This window comes from Falco punctatus (genome assembly GCF_963210335.1).
Source record: "Falco punctatus genome assembly, chromosome: 5".
NCBI classification, from domain to species: Eukaryota; Metazoa; Chordata; class Aves; order Falconiformes; family Falconidae; genus Falco; species Falco punctatus.
Window position 1 is genome coordinate 64,043,186 of NC_137584.1, and position 19,610 is coordinate 64,062,795.

Genomic DNA, 19,610 nt, shown 5'->3' on the forward strand with positions numbered 1-19,610 from the left:
TTCTTTGTCTCTGCAATTTTTGGAGCATGAAGGTTGCTAATTCACACTGTTGTGTGTCTCTTTTGATAGCAGAGAGGCTCATTCATGTCACTGCCTTGAATTTAAATTTAGATCGCTTATATGTGTTCATATTTTCAATTTATATTATTATATCCACTCCTGCTCTATTCTTTGCTCATTAGGGACCTCTGAACACCAGCTTGAGGAAGTTCTGTTAAATGAATCGCATGCCCTTTGCAAGAGCTCTTTGAATGACATGTGTAATTATCGACAATTAACAAGATGCTAATTATACCTTCAAATTATAATCCTACTGAGCAAAATAAAAATCCTTTATGGAAGAAAAAATTGTTAAAGGCACAACATTATATTAAACCAAATGACAAAAAGTTTGGCAACTTCCAATGGTATAAATCAAACAAACTGCTGAACACATCATGCAGCTTGCCAGAATGGCTCTCTGCCAATTAGCTTTTCACTGCATATTCAGTAAGTTGGGGGTGGGGGTGGGGGTGGGAAGAAAAGTGAAGGAGGAAGAGGATTTAACTGGTGTGTCACTGCTCAATCAATAAAAAATAATCAGAAAAGCTGTAACTATTTAGACTGCAGTGTGTGTTGTCTTACAGTTCCATCAAATTGACACAGAAGGAAGGTTTGTCTGAGAGATTTGAAGCTACAGCAGCCTTAATGAGCTCTACATTTGCAAAAGAAACACAAAGAAAAGGGCTCCCTGACAACATAATAATTTGGACCCAGTCTTGTAAATGATCACCACAGATTTTTGGTTTGGTTTTTTTTTTTTAACATTTTGCATAGGCAATCTTGGATATTTGTCTGCACTCAAAGATGGAAGTCTTTGCAAAAGTAAAGTGGCTAGAATTAAAACTGCATCCACATGCTTTTAATTTTTATTAGTTATATTTACTCGAAGTATAATTTAGCCTAAGTATCTTGTTCTTCAGTTCGTGCTGATTCAATAATTCCTCAAGGACTTGCTTAGTTCTGGTATCAGACTAAAGTGATCACAAGGTTTTGTTGGCATGAATTACAAAAAATGTGTCCAATCTGTTGAAAACCTAAAAAAAATCCATTTGTTTTCTCTAAAAATAGTGTCCCTGTTATAGGGTAAACCAGAGATTTCAGGTACTACTATGACAGTTCTCTAAGATGCCTGGGGTTTGTACCACCTTCTATGGTAAAAAATGTGATGTAACTCAAGAAGAAACAAAAAATTTTACTGAGAATTCACCCAATAAGGTAAAATTATCAGTGTTTGCCTCTGTAAGCATGTCTGCATTCCTTGTAATTTTGGGCAATAAATGCTAGAAAAAGATGACAGCCTTCTACTGTCTACATCATTGTTAGTTCTGCTACACACATGCAGTGGGGCATAGCTTTGGTTTTGTGGGTTTTCTTGTTTTGCTTTGGTTTCCTGTTGACAAATTCCAAAACATTTACAAACCTTAGCAGGAATGGTTTGCAGTTACTCACTGAGGTGTATTAGGTGCTCTGGTTGGCCAAAGTAGTGGTTGGGATATATGCCATGCGGCTTCTGGAACTGTTTTCAGGTCATGAAGAGTGATCTGCAAATACTGCAAGTCAAGCCTTTGCAAGGATTTCACAGGCTGGAATTCACACACAGCTGATTTGCCAACCTTCACAAATGGCTCATTAATAAGCTAATTTGTTTCCAATGAGTACCTGATCCAGCTGAAGTTTTGAAATTCAGAAATCCTTGGAAGTTTTTAACTCTATTCTTTATTTTGCAAAGAGGAGTTTCAAAGGCAATATATAATTTTTTAGCTACTTAAGAAAAAAATCTCCTTTTCTGCAGTGCAAAAAGATATAGTAAGGTTCTTGTGTCTTGAGAGAAAGTGGAAACTACTTAGAAATGACTTCAGAAGACATGCCATCAGGAAAGCAATGGGAAATTGGATGACAGCAATTGTCATATTCCATCTGTACTTAACTTTTCATAACCTATCTTATCTAAACATGGAAAAGGAAGACATTGTTTAATTAAGGCCTCATACTACAACCATTTAATAGTCATTAATTACTTTTTTCTCTATGAGAACACAGGGAAAAGCAGACTCATAATTAATCTAGATTTAAACATCCAAGAAAAGACACATCCTGGTCTGCCAGGACTGTATGCAGCACAGTATAAAAGCATCCTATTACCCTGTAATCTTCTACTGGAACCTTAAGGGGCTGATGACTGACGATTGGCAACCAGATTCTTTTCTATACCACTCAACACAGCAACTTCTCTAAAACATCTTTAATTTCTAGGATTCTCAGATCACTGTATACATCAACATAGTTTTCTAAAACATGCTAAACTTTTCTGATTTATGTCTTTTTGTTTGTTTGTTGTTGGTTTTGCTGGGGTTGTTGTTGTTAGATGATTAATCTATTCTTATGTGGTATGCCTGGATTGATAATGTAGGATACTAGGTTGCTACTTCTAGACAGACTTGTACTGTTTAAGTTTTCCAGTCCAAGAAACTGAAATAATTATGTTGGGCAGACCTTTTTTTCTCCAAACCCCATAGTCTTCTGTTATGGTAAGAGGAGGAAGTACCCTGACTTGACTTATGGGAATATGCCACTAAGCATTTGACAAAGAGCAAATCCAGGAAAGTAGGGCATTAAGCAGTAACTGTGTGTCCCGTACACAGAGTAGGACATGTAATACCAAGAAGCAGGAGGTTCCTACATTGTCGCTTCTGGTAGAAAGATAATGACTTCGCCTTCTAGGCAGGATTGGTCAGTGTAGGAAGATTTTGAGCTGGTTTTATGAAAAACAAATACTTTCCAGAAGATGAGTAGTTTCAGGTTGTCTGACAGCAAGAAAGTGCTCTGAGAACCTTAGTGTATTCTTCAAGGATTAACTGAAGAAGACCCATCAAACCCAGGACATTTAGAATACTACATTCAATGTATAGAAAGTCATAAAGTTTTAAATAACCTTTCCAAAAGAGGAGGTGGTGGTGTAAGGAGGTAAAAAGTATGAATGAGAACATCAAATTAATCAATAGAAAAATAACTAAGATGAATCTGAAAACAATTACCTCGACTACTATAATCAGGTTATTCATAAATTCTAAATGCAGGAAAAGGAAATGTAGATTTTCTTCCCCCAAAAAGGAAATAAAACTGATGCAAGAATATAAAAAATAACAAGAAGGAAGAATGAAAATATAGTTAAATATAAAATAGTAACTGGGCAAGGCATACACCAAATTAAAATATTAGGCAGCAAAATTAAGAAAACAAATGAGAGATCATTCTGCTAATAACCAAAAAAACTACTTTGGCAAATTCCATCCGCTAACAGAAATAAAAATTGTATTACCAGGAAGATTCAGAAAAATAATACGAAGTAATAGTATGAGCTGCCACAGTACCAGTTATACTATATAAAACCACAGGCCACAATACAGCAAAGCACTTAAAAATGTGCTATGCAGTTTCCCACAATGATGTGTGGTAAATTGAATACATTTTCCTCCATAACTTCTTGTTTTATTAGTAACTTCTACCTTTAAGTTACCAATAGTTTTTCTCACAGCTTTGCTGCTGGGCCTGCTATGGATATCCACCTTTTCTAGGATTTTTTAAGTGTATGATAACCAATAGTGAAGAGTCAATAAGGAAATTTATGAATTATTTTCTTTTTTTCAGGAGTGGGTATACTAAATAAGTTCCCCTGGTCAAGCTAGCATTTATAAATGGAAGGATGAGTTTAGGAGACAAGGCACTTTTACAGAGGTATCTACTTAAATGATAAAGCAATAAAGGAAATGTTTCAGGTTTCCCGCTGGAAGGCAACTTTGCAGAAAGGGTCTGGGGCTCCTGGTGGGTCCTGAGGTGAACACAAGCCAGCAGTGCACCGTCACAGCAAACAGCCTCCTGGGATGTGTTAGGAAGAGCATTGCCAGCAGGTTGAGGGGTGATCCTTCCCCTCTGCTCAGCACTGCTGGGACACAGCTGGAGTTCTGGGTCCAGTTCTGGGCTTTCCAGTGCAATAGAGATGTGGACATACAGGAGAGAGCCCAACGAGGGGCCACCAAGGTGGTGAAAGGACTGGAGCATGTCTGTGCTGAGGAAAGGCTGCGGGAGCAGGGACTATTCAACATGGAGAAGAGAAAGTTCATGATGAGGTGATGGTGGGGAGTAAAGAACAAGGAGCCAGACTCCTTTTAGTGGCACTCAGTGATGGGAAAAGAGGCAACAGGCACAAATTGAAGTACAGGATTTTTTTTTTTTTTTTTTTTTTTCACTGTAAGGCTTGTCAAACACAGGAAACATTACCCAGAGACATTGTGGAGCCTCTGTCCTCGGACATATTAAAAATCTGACTGGACACAGTTGTGAACCACTTGTTGTAGGTGGCCTTGCTTGAGGAGAGGAACTGGATTAGATATCCTCCAGAGGTACATTCCTACATCAGCTGTGCTGTGACTGTGAGATGAAAATGAGAGAGACTTAAAGAGGACAGAGTCCTATTATGTCAGGTTGTCTTTGCATGTGTATGTATGTTTATATGGAGGGTAATCACCTGTAAAGGACTTTCACAAGTTTCTTACTTTTGTGGAACCTTTCCATTTACAGACCTGTGCGCTGAAAGGCTTTAGAAATGGGTTCAGCCAGTTTTCATATGTCTGAATGAGCAGATATCAGCATGTAGTGGTTTGGGTAGATTGAATTTCTTTTCAGACATTGTAATCACAAACTACCATGAAAACTAATAGGATGCTATTGTTAATCTTGAAGAGAAAGCGGAAAAATACGGAATCAACAGGAGAAAGAAAAACAAAAAAAAAGAAAACACAAACTTCCATGAGGAATCCAAAAATGCAGATGAGTGACAGAATGGTGCTGCTCTTTTCAGTTCACAGTGACCCTTTCTGCTCATTAGAAAAAAGCCAGAGAAAAGGTAGGTTTGTGACAATTCAAAGCTGGTACAAGTGACTAATCCACCTATCAACCTTATCAAGACACAAAATCAAGTTTGCCCTCTTTAATGCTGGCTTGCAAACACTATATGCAAACAAGGAAAGCTTTATTTATGAAAAAGTGATATAGTCATAACTTAAGATAATAAACAAAGTGTAATCCAGTAATTTTAGAAGCAATCTGTTTAACCTCTTTTCCTCACTATCAGAAAGTATCTTCGAAGTAGTTATTTCACTGCATTTTATTATCTGCCCATTGAACCTCTTTCACCAGCAGGAAAGGGACAAGAGAATTTTTTTTGGTTTTATCTTCAGTGTGGCCTCAAGGGTCTGGGAGCTGCCTGCTGGCACTACTACCTAAGCTAGTCTAATGGCTGACAAGAAACTACTTAGTAAACAAGACTCACCAGACTCTACTCCATTCTTCTCTGGGATATATCTAACTGGAAATGCCTATAGTTTATCTGTTCTACTTCTCACCATAAAACCGATACATTTGTGGTCACTTTTGGTAATTAATAACTGCTTAGATCTTTCCTAGTCTGTGGAAACTCAGTGTTACTTTCTTCCTCTCAACATCCTTCTACAACCAAATAAAGTTTCTTCCTATTTAACAGTGACTCCTGAGGTTACATGCTAGGAACATTAGTTGACAGCTTATGCAAAGCAAGCTGTCTGGCGTCCCACTTCTTATTTGCAGCAGACAGCTTTTCCTTCTCTGGTTTGATCTGGAGGTTGGGGAATGCTTGGGCAGAATTTGCTCCAGCTCCTCCCTGCAATCATGCAGCAGGATTAAGTATGTTGTTCTCTTAGGCTCATTTCTGTAAACACTTATGCATCTGTCTAACACTTGTGGGTAGTTCCACTGAGATCCGCAAGGGAAGTCAAAATGACAGAGGGTCAGGGTGTGATTTAGAAGAGGAGTGTATACAATGGTTGCTTAGATGCCCCTTTAATCTAGAGGGGGTAGGTGCCAGTTCATGCTTCCTGTAGTGGGCTCATGGATTGTTCTTACTCTTCCAGCATTTTAGGTGCTAAATTAAATATAGAATATTTTCTTTTTACACTGAGAGCTACATTAAATTGGTTGCAAAAGCAATGACTTAAGCTAAGCTAAACTCAGTAACTAACTGTTCTATTTAGGGAAGTAACTGGTAAATTTAAAATAGAAAGAGAGAGACCCTAATTTTCTAGAATTTGGGTGAATATTTCACCCTCAGACAAAGGAACGGTACAGTGGAAAAGAGCCAGACTACTTACTCAGTCATACGAACTTCTGAAGAGACTGCTGTGTAATCTGCTGCTAACTGAACCAGGAAAATGTGTTGACCACTTAGGAATCAGATATCAATTATCTCCATATGCAAACACCACATGCAACATTCCTCTGTCTCAGTGTCTTTTACTCTCCCTTTGCAAACAGTATTTAAACTGACTGCTTATTCTCTTCCATATACATACACATACCCACACGCATTTTTCCATGTGTATGTACATAGTATATGTATATTGCTAGTCAGACTTGCTTAGAGTTTTGTTCAGCTGTGCCATCTTCATCTCACAGCATTCACTGTGATGTCTTCACAGTGTGGACTATTCTGGCATGATATTTAAATAACACAGAATCAAGAGAAAGAAGGGAAATAAATTCCTCTTTCAATATGAGGACAAGTAGTGTAACAAAGGAAGAGATGCTATATTGTCTCCACATGTAACAGAAATCCTGTGTCTGCTAGTACCTGAAGAGCTGGATTTAGTGAAAAAGTATAGGAGAATTGGGAAAACAGTAATACGTAATGATCTTGTAAAGAGTAACAAAGAAGATTAAAGAGAATACTTTGAAAATGGGAAAATACATAAATAGCATTCATAAGGGTAACATATATCTTAGCATATGTGTAATATTATATAGCATCAAAGTTACTGTCATCAATTTAAATTATTTCTGAAACGTCCAGGGTGATCAAGGAAGCTCAGTATACTGGAATACTGAAAAAATAGAAGTAGACTGTTAAATAAACTTTATAATGTACATATACACTCACAGTCTCATCTGTTCTACTTAAAAACATCCTTTCATCTCTAACATAAAATACCTATGTAGTTCCTCAGATTTCTCAAAATGCTATTCAAAGACACCCACTTTGAAGTTTGCCTTAGCCAAGTGAAGACAGCTAATAACTTAGCCACCAGAAAGATAAACATGAGGTCAGAACAAAGACTGTACTTTTTTTTCTAAGAACTGGATATGAGGCTTGCACAAGGTTGTATGCTGAAATTAAAGGGTTTTTATTATCAAGCTGAGGGTGCTGAAAATAGCTATGGGTACTGTAATGTTTAAGTGGTAAGATGTGTAAACTGGGGCTGGTTACTGCTGGCTCCACTAGTGGTTTTCTTGATTTGAAATGATTGTGCTGATGGGAAGCACACTTGAGCAACCTAACTGTAAATGTAGACTTTTGGGGGTTTGGGGATTTCCTTAGGTTATTTTCCCTGCTTTTCAATTCGAAGTATTTCTCATCTCTCAACTTTTGAGCTCTTGCTTACCACATGAAGTCCTGCTGTATGCTCAGTGTGTTCCTTCCCCTCCTGCTTGAAGTTACATCCCTTTCCAGTCTGCCTTGAGCAGTTTCTTTTCCTCATAAACTTCTCTTCAAATACCATCCCTTCCTATTGCCATGCCTTATCTTTCTTAGTATAATTTCTATCCACTAAAAATACACAGAGCTCCACATGATCTTTCCTTGTTGTCTCTATTCCATCATTGTACAGGTCTCAATAATCAGATTTATAGGTAGAACTGGAATATTAGAGAACAATGGGCTCTAGGGAGAGAAAGAAGCTTGAAACAGCTTGGGCAGTGTGGAAAGTGGAAGATGGTAAAGGGTGCACATCTTAGCCTGTAGGAAACCAGCAGGCTGTAGAAAAGGTTTCTTCCGTGTGCAAAATACTAGTACTTCATTCCAGTTATAAAAAAATCCTTTTTATTTTTGGTAAGAAATGGGAAAAGAAAAACACTGTATTCCTCAATACTTTATCCCACTACACCACCACCACTTGAGGGCACCAGCTAGGATGAAGAAATCTTAGGCAATCTATTATTAGAATATTGACCATAAACCACCCTTTTCAACCTTCAAACCTTCAGAGAGAGCTGTTATTTTACTCATCAAAGTAATTTTCTAGCTATACTTCATTGTGCTTATTTCAATTACAGTCAGTCCTAGTAGCCTTAGCCTGCCAAGGATTAATGCTCAATTACTTACATGTTGTTTACATTGTTAAAATGTCTGTTATTGTATTTCCTTAATAAACAGGGGAAGAAAAGGCTTTTGAGATGTTGCCTTAGTCTGTCAAGTCAATACAAATGTAGGATATTTTAAAGCTGTTTATACTTGATATCATCTTTGCTGTAAGAGAGCTGTCTTCATTCTATTTTTGATTGAGGTTTATACTATAATCCTAAACACTTATAAATATATGCTACTAGAAGTTATCTGGCAGGTTGGACAATATCATCTACTTTTAAAAAACAATGGAGTTTGCTGTTCAAAATAACCTTTTTTCTTAGCAAAAATACTCCAGAAAGCTTATTCACATTATTTCAAGTGCATACAGCAAAGCTGTTATTGGAGTTTAGAGGCAGCCAGTTCTTGCTGAGTCAAGCATTTCTGGAAAGGAGGCTGATCCTGAGAACACATCCAACATTTAAATAGAGCTGTGCCAGCAGGTACTTTCATAATTAAATCTCTTCATTCTTTAATCACTATTCCTGTCAATCTCTGGAAGCTTATCTATTGCAAACATAAAGAATAGAAAACAGGTTAGTGTTTAAAGATAGTTTTTCTTGAAGTGCAAAATAGGGCTAGAATAAACATTATTTAAAGTCAAATGCTACCAACCTCATAGGAAACGTGGTGAGCAAGCCTACAATGTATTTTCTTTGTTTTAGCACAAAAACATTCACAGAAATAGGTCAGTATGATAAAACATGCTGTGAACCTCCCAGAGAAATAGTCCACTATGAAAAATAAAAGAAAAAACCCAAGGTACCTCTTTTGTGCTGTGTACATGCACACCCCATTTATAAGCCAGAACATTCAGTCTGAATTCTAGGCACGAGCATTACAGCTGTCCTGACTGTTTAAGGGTGTTTTGTGTGTGTGTGTTGGTTTTGTTTTGTTTTTTTATAAGGAGAACGTGTACTAGCCTCAGTGCTTCCACAATACCCTTGATCAAAGATTTATATATGCACAGAGAGCCGGAATGCTAGAATTATTTCTGTTGTATTTCTGTTGGAGACCTTAGGGATATGTGACTGGACAGGACATTTGCATTCCAAGTGAAACACACCCAAGCACAGGTCAAGTTAGATGTAATTTGAATTCCAAAAGCCATAAAACAGCCTGTTCAGCAATAAGTGTGGGGGAAAAAGGAAGTGTGTCTAATGTAATCTGATATTGTTATTAAATACAACCCCTCTCCCTGTGCTTAAGCACTGTTGATATTGTGACATGAATTGACAAAAGCCAGAAAATTCAGCATTACACTGACACCTCATCCTTTGCTCATGGCTTTGTGAAGAGAAGGGGAAATAGTTATCACAGCATGAACTGAAGACAGTATTAGTCTTAACTCTGAATTTCCTCGCTCTTGGTCAGTTTGTATCACAAATGTAACATTACTTAAACACAAGCTTCATTATAGTTTAACTTGGGGGAAAGAAGACATTATTGTAGCAAACGTGCTCGTATTGCTTGTGAGACCAAACAACTGCTTTTGCAGATAAAAAAAAACCTTTAAATGATTTTAAAAGAATGCTTCTATTCTAGCAATTATTTTTCTGTTGTAAATTTATACTTATTGTACAAATAATATTTACCAAATTGACTTCTTATGGGCCCTTATTGTCTATCAGGTAAATATATATTTCAGTACAGTGTCAAAACTTTCTATTTTTACATTATTTGTCAATTTATGATAGTTCCTGCAGACCTACATTTATGTAAAACTTCATTAGTTCTTGACTTTATAGGTCATATTGACTACAACCTATTTTACATTTTCCAGCTGTCCCATGTGATTATTAAGGCATAATGATGATGTGTAATATTCTCAAGAAATTTAAAAGTAAACCAACTTGCTCATTCCCATTCTGTTCCTCAGCCAACCTCCCCCTTTCAAATGCCTGCACATGCTATTCTGAGCTATAACTGAAATACTTGTAGCAAGCATGTGCTTTATTTAGCTATATGGGAAAAATTCATATTTCACATAGACTAAATGATGTTTTAACACCTCCCAGACTTAAAAAAAAAAAAAAAAAAAACAAAACAAACCAAGAAATTATTTAGCCTCTCTTTTAAGTATCAACGAGAAAGCCACCAAGTTTGTAGGCTAAATACATTGTACACAAATATAAGAGGTTTCTTCTGTCTTCATAGTAAAGCCCCTGAGTGGTGCTACCATATACCTCTGCTGCATTTCTCTTCCCATAGCTGTTTACTTAGCTCTGTATTAGATTAAAGAGGGACAGGAGAGGGTCTTGAGCAATGACCTGTGCTTTTAGCCTTACTTCAACCGCTGTTGTTCAAGCACAACTGCTGTTCTCCCAGACATGCTTAGGCACCATTTTAGCTATAATGAGGGTCTGGGACCATTCCCAGTGGTCATTTTGGAGGTGACCACCCATTTTTCTGACAGAGAAGAATTTAACTTGTGGATGCCAACTATACTGTGCAATTTGGCCTTAAATACAGAACAGTGCATGCCACTGTCCTATAGATATAACCTAGCATGTAAGGGCTCCCTCCATTTAATATTCTTTTCTTCACAAACACCACAGATGAAAAGTCAGGAAAGACTTATGGGTGATTTTCTGTTATCCCATTACAGAATTTATATACCCTTATCTCTCTCTGTGATTCCATGAGCCTACATATTTGAATAAATAGATAAGTAAGGCTATATAACTTCTGTAATAGGATAATGGAGAAAATCACCTCAGGTTAGCCTCAGGTTGGAAGGGACCTTAGGATGTCATCTGGCTGAAACAAGCCAGCTTTGAAGTCACATCACTCTGCTTAGGATACTGTCATGATATTTTCTTTGTTTATGGACACCCCCACCCCACCCCCCCCCCCCCAACTATTTTATTCTCTTTGACAATATTCAAACAAATTTCACTATCAGAGTAAACACTACCTGATGAATCGTTTTACTTCAAGATAGACTAACTACTTCACAGCAAGATCTATTCGTGCCTGATACTCTAAGTTATGGCAAAAGGTGCAAACCAACATAGAACAACCAGAAAGAACCTTTGTGGCTGAATTTCCTTGGTGTGAGACAGTCCTCTTTCTGCAGTCTCCAAAAAGCATTTCAACGCAAGGAGAAAAAAAGAGAGTGGAGATTTCTGTCTTAATATTTTCTTTAGAGTCAGTGGCTCTGGAGTGGGGGAGCCATGATGCCCTTTGAAGGAATCACATGAGATGGGTCCCTCTAAACCAGAAGAATGCCAGGTACTCTGAAGAAGAATACTTATTGGAATTGTTCTTGGTTGATATTATAAAGATGCAATTATCCCTCAGACTGCTTAATGTTATTCAAAATTCCATTGTTACACTGACACAAAACATAGAACTGATCATTTTCCCTCAATATCAAATACATGTCTGTATAAGAAAACAGAAAAATATAAGCATATTTTGATTTTAAAAATGTATTTTTCTTTTCAGAAAAAGTATTTTCCAATCACAAAAGGCATTGAATACAGTAGAAAGAGTGTTTACCTAACGTGGGTTCTTGGTATGATACTGAAAAACAGTATTAAAGAGGAAAAAAAAAGCATAGGTTTTTTTTATATTTTTTTTTTCCCCCAGATCATCAATAGCAAAGTAATACGCCACTATGGAAATTTGTACTTCACTAAAATCTGTGCTTCAGAATTCCTGAGACCTTTTATTTACAGAAACAGGTGCTGAGAAGTTAATGAAACCCATGCAAACCCAGTTATACACAGTATCATAAAAGCAGACAGAAACGAAAAACATTTAAATCACAGTTTTCAAAGTGAAATGACAGCAGATTTCTGAAGATGCGTGGCACTGTAGATGCCACTAAATACAATCACATTCACAAATACAAATAATGTCTTTTTACTTCCTTATACTGCCTCCAGCACTCTAGCAGTAGAACATTTCACAAGCTTTTGCTTTTTTATTTCCCAGTTTGTCCCAAGAGAAACAGCTTGATTGGTATGTAGTCTGGGTATCTGTTGTTTCTTGTGAACAATTTATTGTTGAGCAATAAAGTTGAAGAAATTAGCTCTTAATTTGAATCAGAAAGGAGTAAGGTTTTCAAGCACTTGTAGCTCTTATAACAAGAGGTTTCAAAAGCCTATGAAAAGCCTATGGAGACTTTGTTGGCATCACAAAAATGTTCCCCCAAATTCCGTGTATATGTGTGACTGTGCCTCTGTGAGTATGAGCTGGGGCATGAAAAAAGATCCCCGAGTCAAAAATATTGAGTTAACCGATCGTGAATATCCTGCACACTTAGATATTTCTTGTATGTGACTGAAACAATACTGAGGTGATGGGTTGCTGTTGTGTTGATGGTGCTGGTCTGCTTGTTTTTCTAATATGACTATTTGAACTTCCAAAGGCAGAACCAAAATAAAACAAACGGCAAAATATGGATGTTGAGGATCAGCTTAGCATTCTGAACACAATGGCTTTTCATCACAGAGGACATGGGAGAAGAGGCAGGTTTACACACAGTGCTGCTGTCCTTCTAGAGATATCACTGCAATTTAGTTTGGACCAGTATTATCCAGCTGCTCTTCATCCAGCTGCTCTTCATCCAGCTGCTGATTTGAATGAGTCAGTGAGTAAGATAGGAGTGACTGTACATTTACAGTAGAATTAAATAATGCAAAGTGGCTTTTCTAGAGATGGCTGTCATCACGTTGACATTGGTTAAACATTCAGTGAGGCCAAAATGGGCAATATTTGATAGTCCTTAGATGTCACGCAACAAAAATTGGAACCAGCTGAAATATTTCATTGCAGAATCAGTGCTCTCTGGGAGTTCGACAAAGAGCAACAGTGATTAAGATTCCTGCCTACTGTCAGAAATTAATAATGAAAAATGAATATGATCATTTTATCAAACTCATGAGATAGATGTCAGGTGGTCAATGTGTTTAATTCACACAGGACAAAGTTTTACTTTGTAAATATTTCACTAGGTAAATGCAAAACAATACTAAATGTTTCTAGAAACTTTTTATTGTTTCAGTAATTTTTCTGAATGATTTCACTGCTTTTCTTTATTTATCATAACACTACATAATTTATGGTCATGTTGGATTATATTTGACCGTGATTTTCAGAGAAATTTCTTCTTTCCTGATCATTACCAGCTATTTCTCGTGTATACCTTGGGGAAAAAAAACAAAACAAAACCAAAACCAAAACAACAACAACAACAACAAAAAAAAAAAAAACCAAAAAACGCAAAAAAACCCCAAAAACAAAAACAAACCAATGGATTAATCCTAACAACATTTCGACAACTGAAAGTGAAAATTTGTAACATTGAGGCACACAGGATCTCTCTACAGCCAGTGAAGGTTTTCCCATTCCCATTTCTAGACTCAGTCAGACAGACTTGTCATAGTATATTTAAAAACAGAGGCCATAGACTTATTAAACCCTATTAAATGATGGAAGAGTTAGCCTCACACTACTAATGAAGCAGCTCCTGTGAAAAAATTCTGCTGGCTAGGAACATTTCTTTCCCTTGCCTTCTGCAGAAAAAGGAACAGATAAAAGGAGAAGGATGGCTTTGTACGGCATGGTCCTTAGAGCTATCCATTCTTACCATGTAATGTTATTAACTAGTCTCAAGCTCAAAAAGACTATGGTGTTCCAGGGATTTCAAATAAAATTTCATCTGCCATTTGAACTAACATTGTAAATGAAATTTAGCTCCCCGCTCACCCCACCCCCCCCAGAAAAAAAAAAAACAAAAAAAAAAAAAAAAAGGGAAAAAAATGGGGAAAAGAAGGGGAAAAAAAAGGGGGGTGGGGAAAGAAGGGAAACAAAAGTTTTTTATAAATTATGACTCTGAGGAAAATCTCCTTCTGGCCTTAGAATAAGAAGATGACCCTGCATGTGATGGCCTGATGTGGAAAAAACTGTAAGAGCATCCTAGTATATGTTTATGGTCTTCTGTACCCCTGCTGTTGCCACTCTACCAAGATCATGAATGGATGAAACAAACACCATCATGAAGCACACTCTTGCCTGTCTGACTGAAAAGTCAGAAATGGAATGGAAAAGGATAAGGAGAGAAAGAATCATCTCCTGTGCTCCAGTAAGTATGAGGAGGAACCAAGTAATCACAGAGATTTCCACTAGTTCAGAGAACTTCCTTCTTATTTGGGAAAAGGGTGTTTCTGTTGTTTCTAACCCCATAAATACATCCTGGCCAGCTAACAGGGTGCTTGGACATTCAGCAAGGGACTGAACACTAGCAACAGAGCTGCTCATGTGTTCCAAGCAAAGCTTTTGCAACTCTTTCTGCAACAGGCCCACTGTAATCTGGAGTTTGTCTGGAGTTACTGTTCCTGCTGGCATATTGTTTCAATTCCGTCTTCAAAAATGAGAAGGAGAAACAAGTGGCTCCCTGTTGGATAAGTAACAGATCTACTCTGTCAGAAAGACTGTCTCAGACCTCACAGACAGAGCCAGTCTGGGACATCCTGCAAACTTTCCTAGACACTATCCAAAATATATGGTGCCCTGTTTTTAAGATATCACACTATTTATCCGTGCTTTCTGGAAACATTTCAGACAGACACACAACATACCAAGACGACTGCTACAAAATGCAATATTCTTTCCTCCTATCTAAATGAAAAATGATGGCAGCTCTTTCTTTGGAGCAAAATTAATGCTCACCAGCACAGCACATGCAGGAAGATCAAGTCATAGCTCAAATTACAAAGTGAGTGCAAACATAATGGGAATTTGCATGAGGGAGGGAAAGGAGGATGGAGATGAGATTTGGCCAATGTTCAGATGGGCCTCATCTCCAGAATTAAGCCTGCAATTTTACATGCATGTGCAATTTTTCACATTTTTCTGTGCTTCAACTGTCAGGACAATTTTTGAGATTACTTTTGGGAATGTAACACGCTAAGCAAAAAGCGTGACAGAGTACAAAATAACAAAATAACAAAAAAAAGGAAATAATTTTCATGTATTCTTAGTCTAACTTCTAATTTCTTTACCAGATTTCATTGTCATTATTGTATATTAAAATCAGTAACATTAAGGCTGGGAACAATTCTGTAAAGTGTCAACAACTTTGCCTACTTAGGACACAATCAAACGAACAGGCTTAAATCCAGCAGCTGAATACCAAATGCTCAGAAGGCTTCATGTAAATGGGATGTAGGAAAAAGCCCTGTTATTACTAACTGCAACCAGCACACACTTCAGTTTGGAAGGAATTCACAAGCTATCCAGCCTGTGGACAAACTTAGTAATGGAAAAACCCTGTGTGGAAGTTCTGCAAACACATTCCACTTACATACAGGGGTTTTATATCTTTGTGAAGGGCGTATCATATTGGAAATTTATCTTAATTTGTTTTTCACACAAGGCAAGAATAATGTTTCTGTTCTTTAAAAAAAATCAGGCTGTTTCATTGTTTTTAACTGTTACAAACAAGAAGTGTATTAAAATGCAAGCTTTCTCAGTGCTTAACTCAGGTGCCTAAGCGGGGCCTTCGGTATCCTTAAGTCTTTTATGTTGTCAATAGAGAAAGAGAAGCTCCCACCAGGGAGTGCTTCAGAGCAAGGATTAATTTTAGTGTTCTGAATTACTCTCTGGGAAAGACCCTTAGACAAATTCAGAGAAGGTCACCAAGGGTGAGCAATGCTTTCTGTGCAAGGAATGAGTAAATAAGCTCTTCAACATGGAGAGAACTAGCCAAGATGTGAATAGGACAGAGCCCTAAGAAATCATGAATGGCACAGAGAGGGTGAACAGGGATTGGGTTTTATTTGTTTTCTCCACTTTATGAGCTAGTGGTCATCACGTAGCAGCTGGCAAGTTCAAAATACAGACAAAAAGGTGATTCCTCACCCTGGAGCTGGGAGGCTGTGGAACCCATTGCCATGGGGCGTGAAGGCTGCAAGAAGTTTATACATATTAAAAAGTGTAGTGGACAAGCTGGTAGAAGGGAATGACTGCAGCCTGTGAGACTTACTGCTATCTCTGTCTCAGGAAGTCCATAAAACAGGTTACTGGAGTTTGGAGAATAATCCAGGAGAAAAAACAAATCTGCCTTTGCCCCTTCCCTTGGTGCTACACCTGGCTGTTGGCAAAACCGAGTGAACCTTTGCCCAAATGCAGCTTGGATGCCCTCTTTCCACATCTTACTTCCTTCACAAACTAACCTCCTGAGATCGACAACAGTGTTAAAGGCTGGAAGTAGACTTCATAGTAAATCTTCTGCATGAGAATGGGTAAACCCCTTGTAGATCTGAAGACAGAGAACTATTGCAATACATTTCTAATACTAAAAAATAAACCCTGCGATACTGATGGAGGTTAATGCATTCTGTCACACTTTTCTGACAGCAGCCCTGTAGACAAACTGGCATTCTTTTAGTGACCTTACTTTTAATGGGGTAATATCTGACACCAGCTCTGTTCCAAACACCTCTTTGCTGAGTCAGCACACATATATTGTATATTGGTTGTTCTGTTCTGAAGGAACTGGGAGGGAGAACGGGATTATTTCTCCCATCAATCTTGGTCTTGGCAAACACACAGATGGGAAGTAGTTACTCTCTGGAAATTATTTCTCTTGAGATTAAAGCTGAGATGCCCAGGGAGTAAAGGGACAGTTTATGACTCTCTATTTTCCTGTATGGCTGGAAGCCAGACTATGATCTGGACACAAGTTTAACAGTGTCTTTTCTCAGATAAACTCCAAACTTCTGCAGCCAAAATTTGTCAGAGTAAGAATAACAGTAAGATGAAACATTTCATATCTTTACATTTAAAGGTAAAGTTGAAATTAAAGAAGTGAGTTTGGATCTGTTTTCTTTCCTGAAAGGATAATGATAATACATCTTAATTGCTCCTGAGGTGCTTAATTGATAAAATAACTTCCATCGGTTACGTTCTCTGTAGCAAATAGGACGCAGATTTGAGAACCAGTAGGGCTAGATCACATCTTCAGCTCTGTAAGTGTTTTGCTATGGATTTGGTTAGTTAAAAGGCTATCGTGATTAATCTGAATTTAGGTGTCTATTTTCACAAATAACTACTGAAATTCATCCTTAGTTGAGGTAGCATTTTCAGCTGCTTATGACTAAAAAATTTCTCTGAATTTTCAAAGAAACAGCAGCAATGATGATTTCTTTCCCTGTCAGCCATGGTGTAGGATATATATTTGCACATTAGGTAAAATTTTTCCATCTTGAAATTTTGGAATCACTGACTATTCTAAGTTTTGACATTTGTGTTGGATGAATGACTTCTGTAGCCAGAGGTGGAAAACTTTACTAAACCTGACCAGTAAAATTATGGAAAAATAGAAATCCCATTAGGTGAAATTGGGAAAAAAAAGCCTTAGAAAAATGAATAGATGAATACTTTCAAAAAATTACAGTGTGGTTCTTCATATATGGGCTTCTTGAGGACTGTAGTACAACATGCTGGAGAAATTATGACAGCATTTCAATAGGCAGCTGTGGACAGGCAGTATGTCAAGGCTGTTTTATTACCAACATTTTATTTTAGGTCTTGGAGTAGCAGGGACTAAGGACGCTCTTTCAGCCATAGAGCATGTTTGGTTCTGCATCTCTGAAAGTGTTAGACTTTCCTTGCCACAGTTCAGGGAAGGCGACATCCAGCTGTAGCAGTTAATGTGTAAATCTAGAACTGTGTTATTTAACCCCCTTTGGGTGAAATTTGCAACCCCTTTGTCATTTCATGTGCAATCCTTGTTAAATTAAACTGGATGTTTCCATCTTCCACTTTAATGAAGCTTCAAGGAACAGTTTGAAAAATATTGACATCAAGAAACAAGTTGAGAGCAGGCAATGCATGTTTCTTTATGTGTTATGTATATAGAATGACACACTTCTGTTTCATGGCACTGTGCATTAACAAAATGGTTTTTAGTGGCATTGATATACACTATAAGGCCTTCCTGGGCCTCACAGTACATAGGAAAAACTAAATCCTATGAAGCCTTTGCCTTGGCCAAGTTCATTCATTTCTGAAATCATATACTTCAAGAAACAATTTAAACATCTTTCTGATTACACAAGGTAAAAACTGAAGTGATTATAGCTCAGAGCTTACCATGAATGAGGTTAATGTATAACAAGCAATAATGCTGAAGAAGGAACTGGCAGTAGTACCATGTGGGCTTTCTCCTGCTCTATGGAAGACATAAAATCTGGTTGGTATAACAGAAGTGTTTGTAATTAGAGTTAATGGAGTTAGTGGAGACCACAGGAGGGGGGAAAGTAGCTTTGATCCCAGGTGGCCTCATAGCAAGAAGTCTCACAGCAAGGGAGCACTCTGAAGTGGAAAATATCAGAGGCATTTGCTGCAAAACCAAGAAGTCACTGGTGAAAAATACGTAAGAATATAATTTACAAGCAGAACTAATTTAGTTTCCTATCTCTATCTCTTCAACTTTCTCCCTAGTTACAACATTCAAAATAAGGATGAGTTTGTTTCTGCAATTTATTTTTTACTAAAAATGCTAATTGGTTCTTACAGTTTAGACTGTCTTGGTTAGGAAAGAAAAAGGTAGAATGAAGACAAATCTACCAAATCATTCCTAAAGGGAAGGCAACATCTTTATTAATATTATTCATGTAACAGTATTGCTTCATAATAGCTGAATTGTTCAGTGTCAGTTTTTGGGGTTTTCTATTGTCATTGTTGCCTAGCAGTCACTTTTGGAAGACCTGTGAAATAAATACCATACTTAGTCAATATCATATTGAGATTTCCACTCATTAAAAATAATAATTAGAGATTCTCTATGGTGTGATTATTCTTTTGTGACAAATTTTTTGAACTTTATCTAAAAGATTTAAAATTACTCCTTACTTAAAGCCTTTTGTGATTTACAGCATTAAACTAAGCAATCGTTTCAGCATAAGCAGATGGGAATTATGTTTATAGAATGATTTTTTTCATTAATAATAATCTTCAAACTTTATTTGCACTTACCTTTGTTTTCATCCTCCCACACCCAATAAATGAATGTATGTAAAAGTCTATCCAAATCATTTGAGTAAAAAGAAAAACATTCAAACGAAAATAAAAATTAAAGAAAAACATGACAAAAAGTGATGAGGGACTTTGTGTTTAGCTGAGGACTAAGGCTGGAATGGGAACTGCTGAGAGGGAGGGGCATGCTGTTATTCCAAATAACAGAACTGACAACAATCCGCTTATCATTTCTAGGAGTTTACTGACATGATTACTTGGGTATTAAAGAAAAAGGATGGGAAGCATATCAAGAAAATTATGTTGACTTACTTCAGGGTTCCTCAGGCTCATAAGAGATTTTTAAAACAGGAAAAAAAGGTGACTT

General features: G+C 37.2%; 1 long non-coding RNA gene across 1 annotated transcript in view; it reads left to right on the top strand.

The window, feature by feature from the left end:
* LOC308064503 overlaps positions 1-19,610 on the top strand; it is a 37,561-nt gene that overhangs the window by 12,587 nt on the left and 5,364 nt on the right. Inside the window, exon 1 of the long non-coding RNA XR_013928410.1 lies at positions 1-19,603. This exon is cut by the window's left edge and continues 12,587 nt beyond it. This is a non-coding gene — a long non-coding RNA (uncharacterized lncRNA). The remainder of the gene's footprint in view (positions 19,604-19,610) is intronic.